The sequence below is a fragment of the Ammodytes marinus genome (genome assembly GCF_949987685.1).
Source record: "Ammodytes marinus genome assembly, chromosome: 2".
NCBI lineage: Eukaryota > Metazoa > Chordata > Actinopteri > Uranoscopiformes > Ammodytidae > Ammodytes > Ammodytes marinus.
The window spans coordinates 10,142,896-10,166,698 of record NC_137231.1 but is presented as its reverse complement, the minus strand read 5'-3'; the positions used below and the strand labels follow the sequence as shown (position 1 = coordinate 10,166,698).

Below are 23,803 nucleotides of genomic sequence, written 5' to 3'. Positions count from 1 at the left end.
ATTTCCTCAGAAAATATTAGGTAACTCATGTTAAAAATGCTAACAGGTTCATTTCCATCTCTCACAGATTACCCCACTTTCTTTTCTCTCACCTGTATCTAGCTTTTTCTGTAGGGAAGCTGAGACCTGCTGCTTCACTAGCCCTCTTCACTCACAATTGACTGTAAGCAAAGTACCAGATGGGAAATGTCAAAGTGGTGGATGAGATTTAACTGTATGTATTTTGAGGAATTGTACGCAAAAAAATAACCAAGAGGACCAATAGTCATTAATGTGTTATTTCAGAAAACAGGCATTTATTTAGAGAAACCACTTTTTGACACTGCCTACAAAATCCAGCCACATTGTTTTAAAAAAAATTAAATACTGACATAGATAAATAACTGTGCTTTTCTTAGTGAGAAAGTTCATGGTCCATGTCTTAGTCGCTGTCTGTGGCTGCTGCATCCTCCGTCACTGTGCCAGAGGTTGAAGGGGGCGGTCTTTTACGCTACAGAATTGATACTGTCAAGGAGCGTAGAATAGTGCTTGACAGTTTAAATGTGGTACATCCGCTCGCTTGTCCTCTACACACGCTTTGATGTGTGCATGAGCCCATTAAACACAACTGTGTTAACCGGTTTCATTTTGATCAGGCTCACTTTGGAAGAAAACACAACACATTTGAGTGCAGAAACACAAGTGCATTTGAGTTAATGTTTAAAATTAAAGCTGTTGACACTATCCCTGGGGGGTAGCTGTTTTGATGGAACATTTGCATGTGAAAAGGTTGGCAGTAAAATGCCTACTGTGAAATCACCACCAAAAAAAACGCCACTAAGAACTATTAAATATACTGTATGTTGCATATGAAATGTGAATGCATACAAAACTTTCTAAACATAACGCAATGTCAATTTTATCGCGTATACATATAACCATTTATTTAAAAAAGGGTCAGTCAACACCGTTACACATGCGGGGCCTCGTTCAGTGTGTGTGTGTGTGTGTGTGTGTGTGTGTGTGGTGGTCCTATTTCAACTTTCTACATCCAGCTTTCCAGACTTTATAACTTGTGACTTGAGGAAGAGTTGAGTCACTTCACATCTTGTGTACTTTTCACCTTTGCTGATTATACTGTAGCGTGGTGAGCGCCAACAACACATGGCTAATTAGTCTTTGTGAAGAGATTGATATCAGGGATGTGGAGCCATGCCAAATGAGTAAAGCCTGTGATGACACATGAGACAGGATTCAGCTGTGAGGTTTAGAGCTTTTGTTTTTTGGAATACAAAGAAGTCAAATATAGAGATGTTTGATATCTCAGTGTCCCTGTTGACAGACACTCGCCATATTATGTTGGTACATGGTGAGAATTATAACAGCATGTGTAGATCCTCGATATAGTCATTTGAAAGGGGAATTCTCCCTCAAGGTTTTTGAGCTATATCAATTATTTTTTTCTACATTTAGTGGTTTGAATAGTTTCTTGCTCACATTTTTCTGGGTAAACAATATGTTATGCTAATGGTATGATTAATACCTTTATTATTTTACTTACATGTATTACTTACATATTCAGAGAATCGAACACTACAGGGATGCTGGCATTTTGAAACTCCGGCTGACTGGCTTTAGTGACTGCTGTTTTACTGTAAAAATGACACTGCTGGGGAACGACAACATTTAACTAGCACCAAAAAAACCAGACAAAAACAGACATTTTGTATTCACACTGGCACATGCTTCCCACAGGAGGATACCAATTGATTGAAAGGCCCCTTGACCTTTCCCTATAGCATCAACAACATTCACTGTAGAAAAAGTGAAATTCTGGCTAATTCTGACTATGAAAGTAACAGTCAGAGATCTGCTTGGCTTGAAAAGAGGATATGTATTGATAATGCTCAACTGTTTCTCTCACAAATAAACAGTTCAAAATATAAAAATTGTAACACAGCTAATTAGAGGGGAGAAACCAGGACCCATGCTGTAGCTTTTTAAAAAGCGTGTTAGGGTGTATTTCCTTAAAGCATAGATCAACAACAGTATATGACTGCTTGTGTAACTTGTGAACCCCGAAAAGTTGAATGTATTTTTACATATTTCCCTGTTTGACAGTATGGCAGTTTGATTTCACCTGAAAAACCTAGGAGTCTTGTTACTGTATTAAGAATTCTCTGGAATGAAATGTGTCTCCTTCAGCTGTCATTGTTTCATTGCTATATTTAGTAACTCTAGCACCGGCTCTGAATGGAGCGCAAAACAGGGTTACATTATTTCCCCACCTAAATGTGAATATTCATTGGTTGTTTTGCACACCATCGTCCATTTTCCACTCGTGACACTCTCATGAAGTATATCGGGGACTCCATGTGACCAAATGTTTCTTTTAACCTCTTATCAAAAAGAAATGATAGTGTTTTTATAATAACATTGTATCAACCAACTATGTGTAATGTAAAAAGAACCTACAGTTATTGCTAGACTCCGCACTTCTCCTCAGCTCTATCGAGCATTTTACTAAGACTTTAATGTGTTTGATCACTGTAACGGCTCTCATCAAGTTCCTTTCCAGTCGCTAACCTATGGCAATGCTGCCCGTTTCCAACCATACTGTACACTAGTGTTTCAGATTCTACTTATTTAAGATGATTATTCCGCTTTGGATCCTGTGTATAGCTTTAATATGTGACATTATACAGAGGGAGACTTGATTATCACGTATGGCTTAAAGACATGGATATGCCAACACTTGCACAGTATAACATCTGGCTAGCATGTGTCTGGGACGCCCCTGCTGTTAGACAATTGGATTCAAATCTGATCTTAATGAGTCTGGGGGGGGTTTTTTTTCAGCTTTTTTTTCCATGTTAAAATCCACATCCAGATATAATTTGATTGCTCAAGATGCGTGACTACATAAATGGAGTCAGTGGATAGATGGCAGAGAAAGTGTAACTGTTTAGTCAACATGATATGTTGTGTCAACACTGTGTTGAGAAGAGGACAGAATAATTAAGGATATGCACAGCTTGCATCAGTGATAGCTCTGCAGGAAAAGGGAGTCGGGGGTTATCTAAATCAATAGATTTCTGTCTGGGTCCTGCGAGAATAATCAGAACATTTCATGTCAATCCAGCCGGTGCTTTTTGAGAGCAGGCAGACAGCCATACACAAACACAAACAGATGGACCAATGTGATTACTTCATTTGCAAAAACAACAATAATCGTTAAATCAGTAGATCAATGATTCAACTTTAATTTGGTGAATCTTTATCTGATACACAATGGCTTTCATTTCCAGGTGCACAGTGTTGGAGACAAACATGCAAATCACCCCCAGTCTGTAACCACGCAATTAGTTTGCATCCCAAATGATTTCCAATAACAATTCATTATTTCAACAAAACATTAAAGGACAGAGAATAACAAAGTCTGTTTTTAACTCTATCCTTTTTTAACCCCTTTACTGTGGCTCTGTGCCGTGTACAGTTTTAAACACCCTGTGGCCCGGGTTCAGACTGACCATCTCATTGCCCCATAAAATTTGATCCGTACCCCTGTTTGCACCAAGGTCCTGCAGCCCCATCTCTCCCCACAATGAGAGGAAACGGCCACAAGGCTGGCAGATGTCGTCCATGGGCAAGAGGTTCATTTACTTCAGTTGTCATGGAGCAATAAATGACAAATTAAGTGGCTGGCACCGTACACTCCTTGTAGGAGGCTGCATCAGAATACTAATGTCAGCTGGGTCTGACAGGGGGGGAAAGAGAGAGAGAGGCAGCACAAAAAAAGCCCTAAGTTTGGCAGAGGAGGAGCCGATAACTTTATTTTCAAGCAGGATATATTCTCTGTTCCTTGACCTCCATATAGAATAATTAGGCCTGTTGGCTTCCTTTGTTGCTTGAATGATAGTGCAGGGATGTTTTAATTGCTATTTAAGAAGAACTCCCCCATGTTATTTATAGACGCAATAAACAGCTGTGTATTGTTCAGTTGTGTTCCTTTAGATTAAGGCCTGTGTCTTGTTTAATTCTTCGCAGCAGTCCATGATCTTTGCAACGACCGACTGGAGACGGCATTGTAATGCTGTAATTAGTAGAGTGTGCACACAGAATTTAGACACTGGCTAATGAAAGTGCTCTGTTGTGCCAGTTTTCATCACATTAAAAGGCTAAAAGTCCACAGCCACACCGGTGAGGCCCTGTGAGGCTTTTAATACTCTTTACACACCAGAAAATAAAAGTCATCGGATAAAGAATGGAGTGGTTTTGTTACCCTTACATCCCTACCACTATGGACAAGATACATAAAGGTTTGCCCGATGGTGGCGCTTCAGGAAACACCATGAGTTTACCTCAATCAAAGGGGTTTATCCACGTAAAGGTGTAGTCAGTGATTCTGGAGGGTGCTTGTTGTCAAAATCACTTTATGTCAAAATCAGTGAATATCTCCTCACGATCTGCTACCTTTCAGTGCTGTGTGTGCGCGGAAAAAAATCCAGTAGAGGAAGCTCTGTAAATGGGCATGTTGCTAGCTACAAGGGGCCCCCTTTGTTTACATACCCTTTGTTTTCATACCAGTATACAGAGCCTAGACTGTGTATAAAACACAAGATTCTTTTTTAGCGCACACACAGTACAGACGGGTCTAATTCCTGAGGAGCTATTCACTGATTTTGAGAAAAATGGATTTGACAACAACCGTTCTCCAGAAATGCTGACTCCACTTTTAACAAGTCTCAGGCACTGCATTGTCAGACTTAACATCACCATGAAACAGAAGTTAGACCACTTTTATCTTGTGTCATGTGACATGTTACTGAGTAAAACTGACTAAAGATGGTGTGACTTGGCAAACACTGACTGACGCATGCTTTATTGGAAGCTGTGTGAGATACAGAGCTGTAGAAGACTGCTGGCCTCCACCCACACCTCCCTCTAGGTGCCTTATTAGATCAGGAGGAGGAAGACGAGGGAGGAATGAATAAATTAAGCCTCAGCCAAGGCCTTAAGAAATACACTGCCTGGCCCAAAAAAAAAGTCACACACTCAAATATCTTGGTGGACCATCTTTGGCTTTGACTACGGCACATATTCACCGTAACACATTTTGATAAGCTTTATTTTGCACATAAGGTTGCTTAGAACCTAGACAGGACCAACTGAAGCGACGCCAGATCATACAGTAGTAGTACACTGCCACACAGGCTTGTTCAGTAGGCACTAGGCATGATGGGAGCAACACTTTATCCACGTCTCTTCTTACCCTGATGCACCCATCACTCTGGAACAGGGTCAATCTGGTCTCATCAGACCACACAACCTTTTTCCATTGCGCCAGAATCCAATCTGTATGCTCCATGGCAAATTAAAGCATTTTATCCTGATAAGCCCCACTGATAAGTGTTTTTTTTAAGGCTACAAATCTTCATAGTCCATATCCCTTATGTTCTCGTTGCCTTGTGCATGTGGAAATACTCTTACTTTCACTATTATACACACATAGTGCAGGAGTTCTTATTTTAAATTTGATTCCACCCAATCATTTTATTTATTTTAAGTGTTCTCCCATCATGATCATTAAAGATTTTTTTCAGACCACATTTCTTAATCAAAGATGATGGTTCAGCACTATCTATCCATGTTTTAATAATTTGTTGGACAGTTCTTCACACAATTTTAGTAATTTCATCTTCTCCTGAGTAGTTTTCTTTGTTTGGTGCAATCATTTTGATCTTTTCCAAAACCATAGCATATGTATTCTGAAATGTTGTTTTTTTTTTAAATAAGAAGCTATACACTGCATCAGTTAAGATTAAATAACTTGTTGCCAACTGAAACATATTAATCACTGCAATTTTTTACCAATGGAGGGCTCTTGCCTATTCGCCTAACAATTTTTTTTTGCCAACTGAGATCCAAACACACACCTCCTATGATACCCTTTGCTAGCTATGACTCATGAGCTAATGGTCAAGTATAGTTTTATGTGATGGGCGGGTTAACCTAGAGGCACCACATCACATTTAATTGGTCAAATGTTTGTGTACACCCCAGAGTTCAAGATGAGTCATCAAATGTTTTGTAACGGTTCAAAGGAAGAGAAAACAGAGGGACTTTGACATTGGCTATATTTAGAAATGTGAGTTAAGTGGTTAACAAAAACTACATGGATAATTAACACAGGCATTTTTGGCCAGCTGGGGGTTCAGCAGAAAAACCTGAAAACACAACACTACATGTGACGTTTCTGACCACATAGGGGTTGGCGTCATTGGGGTGGGGTGGTGCATTCCCGGTCCATACCCCCCCGCCCCCCCACCCACCCAAATGAGTGACAAATTGGACAACCAGTACAGTCATCACTTTACTGTAATGCCACTAGCATATTGGAAAATGAAGATTACAAACCAGAGCAGCTTTGGAAGTTTCTGAGTTACCTGCAATTGCCGATTATAAATAGTCAATCCTTAATCTGCTTGTTGTTTATTCCCCTTTGTGAGCCCTGCTATATAAACTATTACCAAACTGAACCTCTTATTCTTGATTTCAGTTACATTTACTGTATCCAATCCTGTCAGGGCTTAAAGAACAGCTTGGTTGTGTTTTTTGCCTGAAAAACAGAAACTTGTCTCATATCACTGCATGACACAGACCCCACTGACATATTGTATACTTGTACAAACAGTATCCTTCATCATATCGGTGTATTTAAATGCATGTTGTTGTTCAGACAACATTGAGGTTGCTGACCTCCACACTCTCCCCTGTTCCGTTCATTCCCTCCACTTGTTTTTCCTATGTGATTTATTACTGTACATTCTGCAGGGTACATTGCATCCTGCTCAGCACACAGACAGTGCAACTGAGTCATGCTGCAGCAGTTTTGTCAGGGTAACAAAACGTTTGCACTGGGACTGTGAACTTACATCCACAAGGTGACCTCCAGGGAGATCCTAATTTGGGCTACCCAAGGTGACAAGTGGGCACCTAAAGTATATGTTGCCCACATGGGGAGTGTTCTGCAGTAAAAGGAAGGAAGGTGTCCCACAGATGGGATTCATTTGTCTTAATAAAGTTGAGCATCACACTGACGTGGCTGCAGAGGTGCTAGTTAGACAGAGGAAGAGATGAAGGAAGACAGAGAGAGAAGAGAAACAGACAGGGCCAAGGAAAAGGCTTCTCAGCTGCACACAATGTTCTTTTCTCAGCATCACTCCTCCTAGAACTGCACCTGTCTACCTGTTGGCAACCTTTGAAAAAAAAGGCCTGTTTTATAGGACTGCTGCAAAGCACATTTTAATTTGACTCCCAAAGGCCTAGCAGCACAATTATTCTTTCAAGTGAAAATATGTCACACATTGACATACATTAACGTGATTTTCTACTCCACATCATACGATGATATGCTGTTGCACAATAGTGATTCAAAGTATATTAGTCACTTAACAAACGTTGTTACATTCCTCTTTTAAACACCCATAACCCTATAAGGTATTTCCCATTAAATATTTTCAGCCGTACAGGGAATGATGCATTTAACTCGTTAGAAACACTGGGTAGAGTTGGGGCAGGAAATTGAAGGACAGAAATGACAAGTGATCTCATCCAAAAACACCATTCGTAATGTTGTGTGGTCGACCAGCACAAGTGGTTTTTCTCATAAGAGTGATGGCATTGAAAAAGGTGGACTGCATCCAACCGGTAACATCTTTAAAAAAAAAAGAACTAAACATGGGTCTCGATGTAGACAGCTTTTGGAGTTGGCAGACAATTGCTAACCTTCATCAATAGCTTTAAAGCCTTTCAGGTGCTTACCACAAGTGGCAAGCTAATAAGGTATGGAGAGCAGCAGCACAAAGCGTTCAGGCTACATTAACATCAGAGTACGGTGGAAAAAATACAGGCAGTGCAGCCAGTTCAGCTGCACCTGGGCCTGTAGGCCATGTTTTTAGATTTGCTGCTGCTTACATGTTGTCATTTCTTCAAGTTGGTGCTTAGATTGACTAGCATGCTCTTTTTTTTTTACTTTCAACTTTTGATAGTCATGTCCCAAGGTAAGGAGAATTAATAACACCGTTTTTTTTCATTGTGCTGTTGTCAGTCATCTGGCCCTGAGGGGGATTATAATGCTTATAATATTCCAGTGGTTATTTGTGTGTGTCTGCCACAGATACCCACAATTCTTCTGGACCTGTAGGTAGGTTAATAATTCTATGTGTAATTTAATTTACCACATAAAATACACTACACACATAGCAAACCTATTTGAAAAGCTTGTCTTTCAACTTCAAACTGGCTTATTTACAGTATGACAGTAGTTAAGTTGATCTAGTTTTTTATTACTTTGTGTATAAAAAATTGTATTGTATTGTAAAAGCCTGACCTATACAATCCAAGGTGTTTGTGTGTGTGTGTGTGTGTGTGTGTGTGTGTGTGTGTGTGTGTGTGTGTGTGTGTGTGTGTGTCTGTGTGTCTGTGTGTGTGTCTGTGTATTGGTAGGCAGCCCTAGCCCTAAAAAAATGGTTGATTGGGGACAGCTTGTGCAAATGGGGACAAAAGCTGGGTCAGTGTTTAAGTTAGGGTTAAGTTTTGGCAAGCTTAGGTTAGTTTAAGTGTATGTAAAGAAAAAAGTGACCTAAGACAGAGAAGGACACTGTTAGGGTGAGAGAGAAGTCACATTATAGTCCTGCTCTCGATACAATGGACAAGCTCATCTATCGGCGTCTATGTGTGGGTGCAACTGCACACAAGTACAAGTGTCCTTCTGTATAGCAGGCCCATGAGGATATGGCATGAGCACCATCAATGACACCATATTAAAGCAAAAAGCATACATCATTCAGATCAGTTCCACGGAGATGACAGAGACCACCGAAAGTAGGGCAACAGAGTTTCATCAACATCTGTCCAATTTTTTTTTAGCATGGAACAAAAATGACAAGATAATGTATGCTTGCATGCCGTGGCTGTATTGTATCTCAGCACTGGCCTCACGCCATGTCACTTGAGCTGTGTATTCTTCTTCTGAAACATTCAGATCTTTTTACTGCAGATTAATCTTTCCAGCTCCTAGGCCTTTAATATCCACTCAATCCTCCTAGTGCAGATCGCTCCTCGGTGGAATTATCACGGTAGGCCAACAGCTGGCTGCAGTTCATCTCTTGTCGCCTCATATTTTCAGCCACATCAATATTGGACAAGTCTGTTCGGTCTGTAAGTTCAGAGGCTGTTTAAGACTCTAGCACTTAAACAGATGGCTGTTGTCCTCTAGGCCTTTTTTGGAGGAAGCACACAAACAGAACAGGGATAAACTAAATCTGATTTTTTTTTAGTCGTTTTTTCTACTCTAATATTTTTTGCAATCAAATGTTTCCTAGTAGATCTGTTTGTTCTTCAACCAATGATGAGAGAGATCAAATCTAGGGCAGGACAATTATGCCTTCACATCTGTGTGTGTGTGTGTGTCGGTGTGTGTGTGTGTGTGTGTGTGTGTGTGTGTGTGTGTGTGTGTGTGTGTGTGTGTGTGTGTGTGTGCGTGTTTGTGTGTGTGTGCGTGCGTGTTTGTGTTTCTGCCTGGTTCTCCGTGACTGCTGGCCAATATCTTTATTAAATATTAGAGTAGAAACTCAAGGGGATGTTCACATAATGCCAGAGAGCATGAAAAATAAAGTGACATCCACTCACACGCAAAGGCACACATACAAAACCTTCCGCAGCATTAAGAGTTGGACATACAGCCCGTTCTTTTTGAGTTATCACCATGGAAACTGGACAGGAGTGAAAAGCCTGTGGTGGATGGCGCGAAAGCACAACAGCATTCTGGGTTCTACAATGTAACATTCACAAACGGAATCTCTCTTCTTCTCTGAAATGCAAAATGTATAGATTCTTATTCCTTCTGGATTTTCTTTCTTTTTTTTTTGCTTCTCTTTGACCAATGATTCCCCACTGAATGATTGCAGGGTAACCTGAGCCATTAGGAAGTCTCAGTGATGTATCAAAAAGAAATGTGACAGTTATCAAAGAAAACACCTTTCAATGGAAATTCCTCAGTAAAACTATTAAGTTATACATCAGTAGCAAAACTGGTTGTTACAGTAAGTTGCTTCAATTCTGAGGTCTTCTATGGTTGCATGGCTGGATTAAAGGTAGGCATATTAGCAAAGTACTTTCTTGCTTCAGAAAAGTCCGCCTCTTTTATTATATCCACATTTAACGACATATAAAACTTCTCTGATTTGAATAATAATTTGTGTCTGATATGCCTCTCCGCCCCCAAAGAAAAAAATATCATAATTCAACATTTTTAGAATTACATACTGTATATTATTTCTCCCTCATTGAGACGACCAGGTCCATATGAATATGCAAATAGTTTTCATTTGAAAAGCTTAGTATCTATGAATATGCTAATAGTTTTAATTTCAAAAGCGTAACTGCTGGACACAATAGGTGTCCTAATTCACTGAAAAGGCCATTGGCAGTGCACTGGGGCCTTCAAATGTTCCCATTTCACTTTTCTAAGCTAAACACTGGACCACAATTGGTTTCTAAACTAGTTGTCACAAATTCCCCTTGTATGTAAACATCTAAAAATCAGATTTAAAATGGGCATAGGAAAACTTTCCCCCTTCAACATATGAATTTGAAAACAGTCCTTTAGCTACTGCACATTCATCACCATGCACAGGGAAAACCTTCAAGTGAAATAAAACACATTTTTGGTTGGAGGAGGGATTTAAATCACCGGTAATACGTTTTTGGCAAGCCCAATGCTCTTAATCAACAAACAATTTACCAAGTAATTGTCAAATGGTGTCACTTGCCTATTTGATGCTTTTTTATGCAGCCTATGCAACCATTCAAGAGTGTGTCTGTCTCTGAACCACCTTTGCACTCTGCATATAAAGATGACATTACAAACTAAGGTTAGTTGAAAGCTGCTATACTTTACACTTTTGAATGAATAATGGTTAAAATGTGCATTCACAATGTGTTTTGTGGACGCAGTAGTTTGTAATGATAAACCTACAGAGACGTATCTACTGATGCCACAGTTCCCCTAATTTCTAGGCCTGAAACTTTACTGTTTGGGTGCCCTGTTAGCACACTCATTTGGCAATGACTCTCCAAAAAGCTCTGTTTAACACACACTATGCTACCTGCCCAATATCAAACAGCAGGTATAGCAATGTGCACATTGGTTGAAGGTATATGTTTGGGAGCATGTTTGTTGATTGACAGGAGTCTAAGCCTATCACACTTAACAATGGTTGCTGTTGCTTTGTCATTTCCCTCCTCAACCCCAACCCCATTTGCCGAACTTTGGTTTTGCTATAGCTCTTAGAACTAAAGAAGTTAATTTGCCTCAAGCTGAAAACCCCAAACTGTCCTCTAAAAGGTTCCCCTCGATCACAGACGGATGTCTTGCTTGTGTAAAAGTTTCCAAATGTGGAACTTTTTTTGCGCAGTGCTCATTCTCTAAATATAGCACTGGAGGGGAAATGTTACGGTGGAACATTTTGTACATGACTAATTACCTACTTTATACATAGTTCAGGTGTTAGTCTTAGTTTCCCTTAATTAGAAGAAAGCTTGTTAGCCTGACTGCTTCATACTGTGTCTCTCCTATAATGGCAACAGAGATTAGGAAGAGGAGTCGAAAGAAAACTGAATTTAAAAGTGAAAAAAAGCCAACGGGAGGATTATAGCAGTGCTCAGTCCCCAAGGCGGAGTTTAGATTTGACGCGACCCTATTTTTAATCCTTAACCCCATCCTCTATCCTCTCCTCATTTATTTATTTATTTATTTCGATGTCATCCACAAATTAACCCTTGGCTTGAACTTTCACTTATCGTTTTCATATCATATTCAATTCTGGTCGAATACTGCAGACTAACAAATTAAATCACTTAATTGGACTATTCTAATACGCTGTGTGCAAATTAGCATTTCTCTAATGTCCCGGGGAACCTGCATATCAGCATATTCGCACAGATTTAAGATGATTCAAATAAGCAACTATGGCAGACTCCAACTTTAGACACTTTTAATATGTAAAATCTTCATGTCAAACAAAATGTTGCCTAACTTTTCAGAAGCAGTCAACTGCAGTCAATGAGCATCCAAGCTGAACCAAGGTGACTGTATTATTACCATATCCATTAAACACAAGTCTGTCAGTCTAGTCTTTCATATCTTTTTGGAATCTACATTCCTAATTTATCTGTGATTTGCAACATTAGCTCTGTATCTCATCTGGACAAAGCAAGGCTGATACATTCTAGAGATCCATTAGAGAATGAAATAGCTTGAAACGGAGGCTCTGAATTCTCCTAAGTCTTTTTTTGTGTGTAACAGACTATGTCACTCTTAACAACCTTTGTCTGTGGTGAGAAATAAGTGAAAAATAAGTCCAGGAAATAGTTAAAGGTGAAGTAAGCGGTTTATTTATGTTAATATAAGTGTTAAATCGCTCTTTATTCATACAGTGATCACTTACATAATGTGCGCGAGATAAAGCCGATCTCTCAGTCAGCTGCTTTGCATGTAATCGGCAAATAAACTAATAGGAGTATCCCGAAATTTCTATCCAATCAGAATAGAGAAAAAAACAACATCCGTCTCACTCATACATACTGTATACACTCCATGGTCTCATTGCCGGTGCACGCCAGAGCAACAGAGGGGTGAATGTGTATGCGCCTACAATGGCGGAGCAGGTAAAAATCCTTCCCAATGTCTGTTTTGATGGTTATCTTGTTTTATCACACTTATGGATCTGAGATGATGCTAGATAACTCGCTGCTTGAAGACCGCAATGCATTAATGTGGTGACGTAGGGACGAGCGAGGGGACTGCTAACTGCAGTAACTGACAGGAAGTTAGCTAAAAGAACCATTCCGCTTACAGCACCTTTAACATAGGACATATTGTCTATTATTAATGATCTGTTTTCCATGTATAATAACTTTGATCATATTTCTAATTTCGGTAATGACTTAACTGATGTTGTCTAGGTTTTTGCTTTCGAAAGACACTGGTCAAAGATATTTCTTGAACAACCTATAGGCCGAAAAAGGACATTGTTTTTGTCTTCAAAGCGGACTTGTTCTACCCATGCAATGAAATATAAGCAGCATGTAGCATTATACATATGCACAGTTAAAATGTCAAGTTACTTGCTGTTTACTGTGGGAAATGTCAGTAGAGATTCTGGCACTTTCATTGAATTGCTATCGGACTACAGTATGTCTAGATATATTTCTATTGCCGAAAAAAAAAAGATTGAAGTTTCCAACAGGAAAGGAATATTCAGACCTCAGTAAAATACATGTTAGAGAATGAAAGCAGCATTTAGCCGTACATGTGTGCAATGTCTGTTACATGAATTAACAATGAAGCTTAAAATAACATTTAAAGAATAATACACCATGACACCATCACAGTTCAAACGAAACAACTGTGTCCTTGCACTACCATCTGACCTTAGAAGAAACATGTCTTTATTTTCAGGATTGAAGCATGTAATGGCTGTTCTTACAAGCAACATCAGGACTGAGTGTGTTTGTGTGTGTGTGTGTGTGTGTGTGTGTACGTACACTTTGTAATGTGTGTGGGAGTGTAAAGGGAGAGAGAAAAAACAGTCAGCGAGGGAGAATGAACCAAACACTGTAGCACACATCTTACTGTATGCCACCCATTGAATAAAGATTCATCTATGCATCTATATTTCTTGGCATTCGTATTCAGGTTACTTATATCTATTGACAATCAAAAGAGACTCTGGAGTATACTCATGTATTGTCCATTCAGTAAATAACAGTAAATCTCTGCATGCGTTGCCAACATTGATGAGCAGAAAATGGGATGAGCGGCATTAGGACAAGATAAATCCCCACATCTGAAGGATTAGAGTTATTTTGACAAACGTGAAGCGCTTTTCAGATATAAATACAATGACATGGTAAATATAAAAAAAGTCAGCAAAAGATGATCTTTCTGGAATTCTAGGGAATGCAGCTGCCAAGTCTCACTCTTTGGCAGTGAGACACACGCAAATCAACCAGTTCACACTCTCACACGCCACACCTCAAATTTCTCACGCGGAGAAATTAATCCCCAAAATAAAATTTGTTTTGCGGGACTTTTATTTTAAATTTCTTATTTTGAAGCGGGAGGCGAGCCCACTACCCGCACCTTCTCTTCCGACGTGTGTGTTGATAGCGTGCCAAGTTACCGCTGATAAGAATTGTGTCCCCGCCGGCCGGTGAGCGCGCATGCATCAAACATATTAAACCTTCAATCTCACTCAAGTAAATTCAGAAGATCTTTGGATCGTTTTGTATATTTTTTTTGGTAATTTAGTTTGAAAATTAGGTTTGCAAAGTAACAAATGGCTCATCCGCCAATAAAAAAGCTTTCATTCTTCTGTGTAATGAACTGTAGCCTATGTATTGCACATGTATAGCACTTTTCATAACACAAATCAAGGTAGCCTAAGAGGAGGGACCAAGTAACCCAGATGTTTTATTTTAGCTTAGTAGTTTGCATTGGTGTTGAACTGTTCCCTATTTTTTTTCTTCTTTGAATAAAGCCTAATGCTGCTAGTAAAATACCACCAGCCACTCAACCCTCAATAGTAGACATGATATAGAATAATTACCTTTATTACAGTTTAACCAAATGTTTTAACAATAGGCTACAGGAGATATTTGAAAGCACTACACATGCATTGTAGGCTAGTCAGCGAAACCGTGAATGTTCTCTTTTACTTTACATAAAAATTAATGCAGAAAAGGCACACATTGCTTCATAAAAATTCACCAGAATGCAGGAAATTAAGTGTTTAATGCTCAAAATTGTCTGGGGGGGACCCCCAGACCCCCACTTATAATATGTCCACACCCAATGTTTAATTAAAACCTGTCCTACAACTTTGCAATTCATGAATTTGTTTATTTTAATAAGATTTTTGATGTTTTATCACATTTTCCAATTGTCTTTTATTTCTGATTTATTATGAACAATATGTAAACTTGCAGGACACTAGCAAAAATTGATTGGGTGGGAAAGAGGACACGGTTTTGGGTCCCTCGGGTCTAAACTTTTGGTGAAACTTGGCAGCCCTGAGTATTACCATATCCAGAGCCGGCCCAAGCCTTCAGGGGGCCCTAAGCGAAATATGATTAGGGGGCCCCTCTCCAATGTTAGCGTTGCTGAAACTATAGATCTTTGTTAAATATCATTCACACACCCAGTGTTTTCCGCTAGTGCCTCCACTGTGCGGCTGTGCGAAAATATTAGACAGCCGAGATTCAGACCCTCCTAGGGGGGTCCGAGGGTATGCCCCCCCGGGAGATTTTTTTAACCTTTTTAAAGTGAAATGCATGAATCTGGTGCACTTTGAGAGGAAAATTAAGAGGCTAAATCTGAGAAATTTTGTGTGAACAAATAATTTGGAGACACTGGGTCAAATGAATTAGAAGCTATTGAAGAAGGACACATGGATTTTCCATAAAAATATTAATATAAAATAAAATATTATGGGTTGGGCTTGGAGCTCTTTTTCTTTTACGGGACATATTTCTCTGTAATATAGTGAATGCATTTAAATGCAGTGTGAGGAACGAAGCAGAAGAACTCTGTTGTCCAGCTACTGTATCTTTTTTTCCACAGACAAGGCTGACATAGGCTATAGACTATACACAGTGCATGGGCAACTGAGGGCAGCCCCATTTCCAATGTTTTTTAAATAAACTCAATACACACTGTGCATGGATGTGAACGTGACATGATCAGATAATTTCGGATTTCCTCCCAGATGAACTGATTACATTTTTAGGCTATTAATTATCTAGACCAAAACATTTTATTCCTTTTTTTGTATGATAACTCACATTTGCATAGTATGATGTTAATATCAAACACACAAACTAAAAAAAAAAAAAAAAAAAAAAAAAATTTTTTTTTTTTTTTTTTTTTTTAGGGGGCCCCCCAGGAAGTCGGGGGCCCTAAGCGGCCGCTTAGTTCGCTTATGCCTCGGGCCGGCTCTGACCATATCCATGGTTGTAACATTCATAATAGTGAACATGTACAATGCACAATATCTAAATGTGTATTTCCCCTATATGGCTCGCTTCGTTAACTTTACACACCACGTGTTACCAGCCTTGTGTCCGTGTCACTCACCCCCAAGTCATTTTCCAACCTATCCATCCTAAGCAACAATCAGAGAAAAGGGGGTCTTGTGGCAATTAGCATGCCATCCATGTACTGTGTAGCCTAATAGACAGCGATGATAATAGAAGCTTGTCTGTGCTCTCTCTCGCAGCGTTGACCACCGAGTGAATTATCCAGCTGACAGAGAGCAGCAGCCCAGCTTAGGAGGCGGAGGATGTTGTTAATATGCCAATGAGAGCCCAAGCCTCCCGTGCCATGCAGCCTGAGCCATGCTGGCATGGTGCAGCTGCCTATCACCCTAATTGGGAATCATTTAGCAGCAGCTTGACCTACATTCAAAGCAGAGCAAAGGGAGACCACCTATGTGAATGTTTTTTTTATTAGTGATCCAAAGCTAATAGCTCGGGAGTTAGAATTAATTTCTGTGTGCTGCGTCACGGGGTTGTACATCGCTGGCCTCTTCTACATCTGCAATAAAGCGTTGTCAGAGTGCTTAAAACAGTCCATTTGCCTGTGAGGTAGTGTATTGTAAAAGAAAGCCTAGTTGCAAAAAGTCTCTCCTTTAAATTTGGATGGGAGGATCGATCAAACTGTCATGCGGCATGCCTTTACAGTAAATGTGAAGCTATATAAGGAGACAACTAGCTTAGCTTCGCATAAACACTGAAAATTTGGAAACGGGTAGCCTGGCTTTATAAGATAAAAGCACACTCTCACTCTGTGATTTCTGTTATTTCCCCCAAACTTGTCATTCAGGCAATATCCCCTCAGGTTGTTTGAGTCATTCATACATTTTTTTTCTTTTTTCTCACAATCTCACAATCCCTTTTTGTGTTATCAACACGTAAACAAACTAAACTAAATTGAAATGGAATAGCTTGAGAAATTGAAACGAATTGAAAACATTGTTTATATTATTTTCTTACTAATAGCTGTTGCCACTTGACGTCCAAAACAATTCCCAGGCCAATTGACAAAATCATTTCTTAACAGTTAAGACTCTAGGGTTTTTCCAGTGATAAACAATGAATCACTCAGGCAGAGAGGGAGATGAAATAAGAATCATAAAATTGAAGTGGGATGTATTAACTTCACGTATAAATGTATTGCACATTATAAACATGGAGTAGCCTACAGCACCTGGAATAGAGGTGTAATTTCAGGTACCGTAGCCTTGGTACAGGACACACACTTTGTTCTTCTCTTTAAATTCACTTCAGGGTAAATAGGTTGAGCTATAGTTTAAACGGTTAACACAAAGTGAGGACAAGATCCGGCTGATGCCAGATGCTCGCTTTATTGCCTTGGCCAGTAGCCACTGACTCACTAAATATCGGCTTACACTTGTCAAGAGGAACCAGGGCTATTCTTAGATTGCCATTATAATCAGGAGATTTGAATTCATTTTATTTTTATCTGGCCGTGTATCGCACAAGTACATTGGAAAGGACTTCCTGAGCCATTAAAGTTGAGAAGAGATGGTGATCATGCCTCAGGCAAAAGCCGCCCGTATGCGACGTGCAGCCCTAAGCAGCTCTGCTGGCAGCTGTCCAACTTCTGCTAGCCAATGACTCAGCTCTCTAAGAGCTCCAACCATAATAGCCAACATTTCCTCAATATTCCTGATTAAACCTGAATGCTCACTCTGCTCGGTTGGACAAAAAGGCTTTTATTATTTTTAGTCTATGGGAGACTGATCCAGTTTGAGTTTACTGTTTCAGATATGCAGATATTTCAACTTTATCTCCGTGGTGAAGAACTGGGAAAAAGGCTATATCTGCTTAGTGTGAATGGAACCTGTTTAAGTTGTAATACAAAAGCTGGCTTTCCTTGGAGATGTGCTGTAAGAGTATAACACATCTTTTGTTCCGATTTGAATGACTCTCAACGACACCTACAGTATACTTCACACTGATGAAGAGAACTGACATTGTATTTGTAAGCTTTGTTTTGACATTTTTCATTGTGTATATTAGTCACTAGTGGATTGATGAAAGCTGTTTGATATGTTTCACATAAAAATACATAATAATCATTGGGCTAAATACAGAAATATAAATACAAAAATACAGATACAGCTGACTGTATCTGTATTTTTGTATTTCTGTATTTTTTTTAGACAGTTTATCAGCTTGTTGTACCCACACAGCCTGACTCTATAGATGGCCATTTTGATTGTTGGATGGTAGGTTGGTTGTTCATTTTAGAAGTTTGGTCCAGTAGTAACTATGGGATGGCTTGTGAAGTATAGCGCTAGAGACATTCAAGTTCGCCTTCTGACTTTGCTGATCCCCTGACCTATTTCCTATAGTGCTACCATGAGATTCACATTTGTGAGTTTTACTGAAAAGCTTTGTAGCTGGAATGCTTTCCAGGAAATATGTTTCAGATATTCATGTTCCCCTCAGGATGAATTGTTATCACTTTGGGGAACCTCCATTTTTTTCCTTTAATCGCAGGCCAGCATATCAGGCCAACATTTTTATTGTACTGACAACATTCCCATCTACCTTAGCTGTGCTTTGTGTTGTCTTCTAATGAGACAATGTCAGCATGCTTACACACTTAACTACGATGTTAGACATTAGACTTTATTTGACTGAAGCCTGTCTGGCAAAGCAGCATGGTGCCCGCACACACGGCTCCTGCAATTAAACACCAGCATTTTCCATCTGCAATGTCAGACATCATCCAATAAAAACAGCAGTGGCCAATCAAATGCATACGTTCCATGCATATGACGGGCGCATTTCTTTTAAATGAAAAATAAAATAATAGGCTATTATAAATCCAGTGTGCAATGTTTTGGTGTCTATTAAGCCTTTAAAATCCATTACTCAAACTGGATGTCCGTAATTGTATTTCATTGTCTGCTGGAGCAACACACCTCCACTAATGCAGCCTGTTGCATTGTTTTAACACAGGGCCGTTTTCCGTACGAACGCCCCCTTTATCTTGTTAAACAATGCAATACAAAAGAGCATGCTAACATATAAAGCACACCATAGAATAACCAGTAAATGTTATCAGGTCAACTCACGCTGTTAGTGTGAGTGCCCAGTTTCCATCACTTGCTGTTTCACATCCCACTTCTCTGCTCACGGGTTTCAATAAAACCCATTCTCAGTGATGTGATGTGTTACAGAGTTACAAATTCCCTGGTGCTTCTGTCTCTCTTTAACTTTAACACTGTACTGTTGTAAAACACCCACTGTTATTCATGTAATGCATTGTATTGTATTGTGAAGTGCAACTTCAGAGGCCTGAACAGGCACAAGTGATAAGCGCTCAAATGTTTCAGTTTGACTTTATACCATTTAAGAGGGAAAGTTGCAGATACACCACCCTGGGTAGTCAATGAAGAAATACTGTGGTGGGCCTAACTAAATATTAAAGTCCCCATGAAGTAGAAATCAAAGTTTATTTTATGGTATGCAGGTCTATGTGAATAAAAATGTGGGTGTTACTTTGTGAATAGAGTCTGAGAGTGCACTTTATGTGAGCTTCACTGGTTGACACTTCAAGCAAAGTGCTGGAAAAAGCAGCAACTGCCTAAAGTGTTTGAGGAGGAGGCGATCTAAAAAACTGAAATGTTGTGATACAGTGTGGATTAGGTTTTTTTTAAACATGCTTTTCCACCGCACTTGCTGGGGGACATAGAATGTGGGTATTCATATGTATATGCGAATGTGCTTTTTGATTGGTGACAAACTGAGAAATTTGCATAAACCCTATTTTGGAAATGACTTTTCAGTGCATCACGTCTTGCACACTAAGTTACAGCAAACCAACGCAGTGCTACGCGTGTTGCATCACTCTGTACTTCCTAGCGAGCAGAAAAATGAGTTGGACATTGGAACAATTTCCGTGTTGCTTAATGTGTATTGCATATTACATACAGTATTTTTCACTTCTTTGAGTCTAAAAAAGGTCCAATTCCAGACAATGAATTGCAAACAGAGACCAAAATCCTTGACATTGATACATTTGTCGCAGACTGAACATAATAAAAAAAAAACAAGGAGCTACAGTCAGGTTCTTCACAAGGTTTAAACTATGGGTTTAAGCCAATCAGCACAGTGATGTTTAGCAGGATATACTGTTCTTTGTGTTTGAAGCAAAGTACCCGGCACAACAAACAGGCTGTTGATCTTAAAGCTTTGCTTTGCAGCTTTTAACTATTTGATCTTTTAAATACTCTAAACAACACAAACTCTTAAAAACCTTTTTTTCCAAAACAAAGTCTTAATAATTCCTTATCACTAGAGGTCATAAGATGTTAGGCATTTTAAGTAATATAAATATGATAATATAATAATAACAACACTGTAGATTTTTAAATGGCGTATTTATTTATGTATTTACAGATCTGTAGAGGTTAGGCAGAGCAAAGTCTTAAATTCTCCCAGTTACTGCAGCTCAGTTTATTTTATGGCATTTGGGGATTTCAGCTACGATAAACTGACAACGTGAAAGTTTAACAGAGGAGGAAAGATTCTGAGGAGACAGAGGTTGTGAGTGCTCAGACGAATACTGCTGTACGGAGAGAGAGAGAGAGAGAGAGAGAGAGATTTGTCCAACCAGTCAAATGGCCAAATCTATCTTGACTTCACCACTTATATGTTGGACTTGCTCTATTGCAACAATTGGAGAAAACAAGTCCATAATAAAGCCTTTCCACCTGGACAATTGGAGAATTCCCTGATGAAACTTCACCTGACCAGATAGGGAAAAAAAACCTGAAAGCCATTCCTGCATCAAATCAGCTTTAAGTAAAGCCTTTGGTGATCCAATAAACTAATCCAACACAACATATTTTACAATAGATGTTCTGCCCACCACTTTTCATTTTTCATGCAGACATATTGAATACCGGGGCTTGGCACAAATGCGTTCACAAAACAATACACGTATTCGTTGTAAGAGTATCTTTATTTATTATGCCGCCCTTAAGTGACGTTGAATTGGCAATGTTTAAAATGTCAATGCATGGAATATGACTGGAATTGAAAGGAAAAATTCAGAATACATATATCCATTAAGGGGTGAACTTGGCCATAGTACATTCAATCGCTGCATGCCATCTGCATTGTCTGACACGTATGGTGTGTTTTGTGCATTTCAAGACGCAAGACTGCATTTGTATTTTGTGTGAAAGCATTAATACACAAGGCGATATTAATTAATATCAATATCAGACAGACCGTGATGCAGCTTCATCCCGCTTAAATTGACATAATTCAAAACCATAGTATCACCTAAAACTAAGAGGGGTCTTTGAATCAGCAAAGTGCTTGTAATGTAATAAGCCCTCTCTTCTAAATGGAGCCTTGACTCCATTTAAAAGAGGGCAGAAAATATGCGCTCGCTTTTGCTTAAGGCTTTCATCTTGCTTATAAATCACCGCAGCTCAAAGTGGGTGTTTGAGCGCCAGAGATTTCGGGTCTTGGGGCGTGCACTGTATCAGCGGCCAGGGCTGCAGAAATGGAATCGGCGCTGTGACACCACTGTGTGAAGTAAATGAAGCCAATTTATAATATTCTGAGAGAAGATAGAATGTTTAAAGTGAGGCAATTTTGGATGATTTAAAATGTGTTTACGCGTGACTCCTTTTCTGCTTTTCTGTTTCTTTCTAGATACCAGGGCAGCTGAGTGCTCTGACGTTGTACAGGTGTGAGCAGTCGGTTGTGGACTATTGCCATGCCCACCTGTCGCTGCACCTCAACGTGGGCATAGAGGAGCCCCCAACTCAGGCGCTGGGAGGTCCAGGGCCAGCCATGTTCCACCAGGGCCCCACGGCTGCCCTCCCCTCCCAGCCTGCGCTGCCTTGCCCCCTGACCCACTCCCTCCACCAGTGAGCATGGGGACATTGTGAGGAGGCTCTGTGTCCTAGAACTACTGTACTGTATGTCTGCTGCTGCACAGAATCAGTGGACCAATGCAAGCCTGTGTGTGGGAGGGGAACTGAGACTGGCAAAGAAGCAAATGAGACAATTAATCTACTACTGCAGAGCATCCAGGACCCCAGCTTTATGGAAAATTAAATATTTCTCGGTGGAAATAAATGGGTGCCGCAGTATTGATCAATTGAGCTTCATGACCTACCTGACCCTAAATGTCCTCGATTAGCAAAAGGAGGCTGAGCGGCAACATGACTTTCCGCATCCCGCTTTCTGCTTCTGAGGGGTATTTAGGATAATAATTTAATGATTTGTTAATCTTATTAGAAAAACATATTTTACCGACTTCCCCTTATCTTGGCACCTCTCTGCTATGTCAGGTGGTAAGGTAATCCAATGCAGAATGTTATTAAACAGGGCAGGGAAACATGAAAGCATGATAAGCGATTGAAGAGAGAAACAAATCAAAGATCAGCCAAGCTAAAAGGTTTTCTGCCGCTTTTTCGGATGGTGCTGTCAGTCAGGGGTCTCTCTCTAACCCAAGTCCCCGTGGCGTTCTTCATCTTGAGGAATTAGCCAACAAAATAAAATTACCCCAGATGAGAGAAACAAGCCAGAAAAGCAATTGTCAAAAATGTACAGCCTACACACCTTGCCGGCAGTATAAGTATAATTTTCATGGTGACTTTTCATTTCCTCGATGGTTTTTGGTGTTTATCACATCATAGTTAATTTAATCAAAGTGCGAAATAAACAGATGAAAAACAAACAAAGTACAGATCTTTGGTGCTCTGAGAGCTATGATATTTACTTTTCATCATCCATTTAAATCCCTCTTGTAGTTAATGGTTTTTGTTTTTAAAAATGTGTTCTTCAACCAATTATCTGATTGTGCACTCATATATCTACATGTGTGTGCGTTGTACAAGATGTGACAATATAATATGTGGTAAATAAACTGTGGTAAAGGACCAGTAACGGTGTCATTCATCAGGATCACTTGCTGTCTTGAGACAGCTGCGTATCCGGTGAGACTGCAGAGCACAGCGCTGAAGGCAAGACTAATTAATAATGATAACTGTCTGTTGTTCGCCTCAGAGATCAAGACCCTTGTGTTAACTTACAATTGCTTTTATTCTCCTCCTGTGACTGTGTGTGACCATTATCGGACATAATACAGTATACTCTCTCAACTCTGCTCATGGACTTTTATCTTACTTCCAGGAAAATCAAAACTTGTGCAATACACCCTAATTAATAAATATCAGCTCCATGTTCTCATGCAATAGTGTGCTATCAAAATGTTGAAAGCTGAATTTGATATCATTTTCAGATGGGAATTGACCAATAATTAAACCAGTCCCCTGAACAGCAACTGTTCAATCATAGCTGAGCAACCATTCATAGGTGCAGCAGGCCTGTCAAGCTTTGAATTTCTCCACATGTTGATGCTGTGAATGGAGTTGTAAGAGTACATGGTTTAAGCCATTGGAAAGGTCAGGTCTCTTCATTCAGTCTTTCAAAAACCATAAATACAAGAGAAAAGGTGTAAGAACTGGATTAAACTGTGTCTATCTGCTCTAATGTAAGATGCAGAAATTAGCATGCACGGCTAACCAGTGCTCTACCTGCAGTAGGAATCCAGCCTTATTTATTTCCAAGGCCAAGGCGCATTTCATCAGTTAACTACATTTTGTTGAGTCATTTTATGTCCCCGCTGCATGGCAGCAGG

At 39.7% G+C, this 23,803-nt stretch overlaps 1 protein-coding gene across 1 annotated transcript in view; it reads left to right on the top strand.

The window, feature by feature from the left end:
• LOC307268851 (leucine-rich repeat transmembrane neuronal protein 4) overlaps window positions 1–21,894 on the top strand; it is a 42,219-nt gene extending 20,325 nt beyond the window's left edge. The window contains 1 exon segment of the mRNA XM_080051625.1: window positions 21,808–21,894. The gene's annotated coding sequence lies outside the window, so the exon portion shown is untranslated.
• Window positions 21,895–23,803: the final 1,909 nt, after the last annotated feature.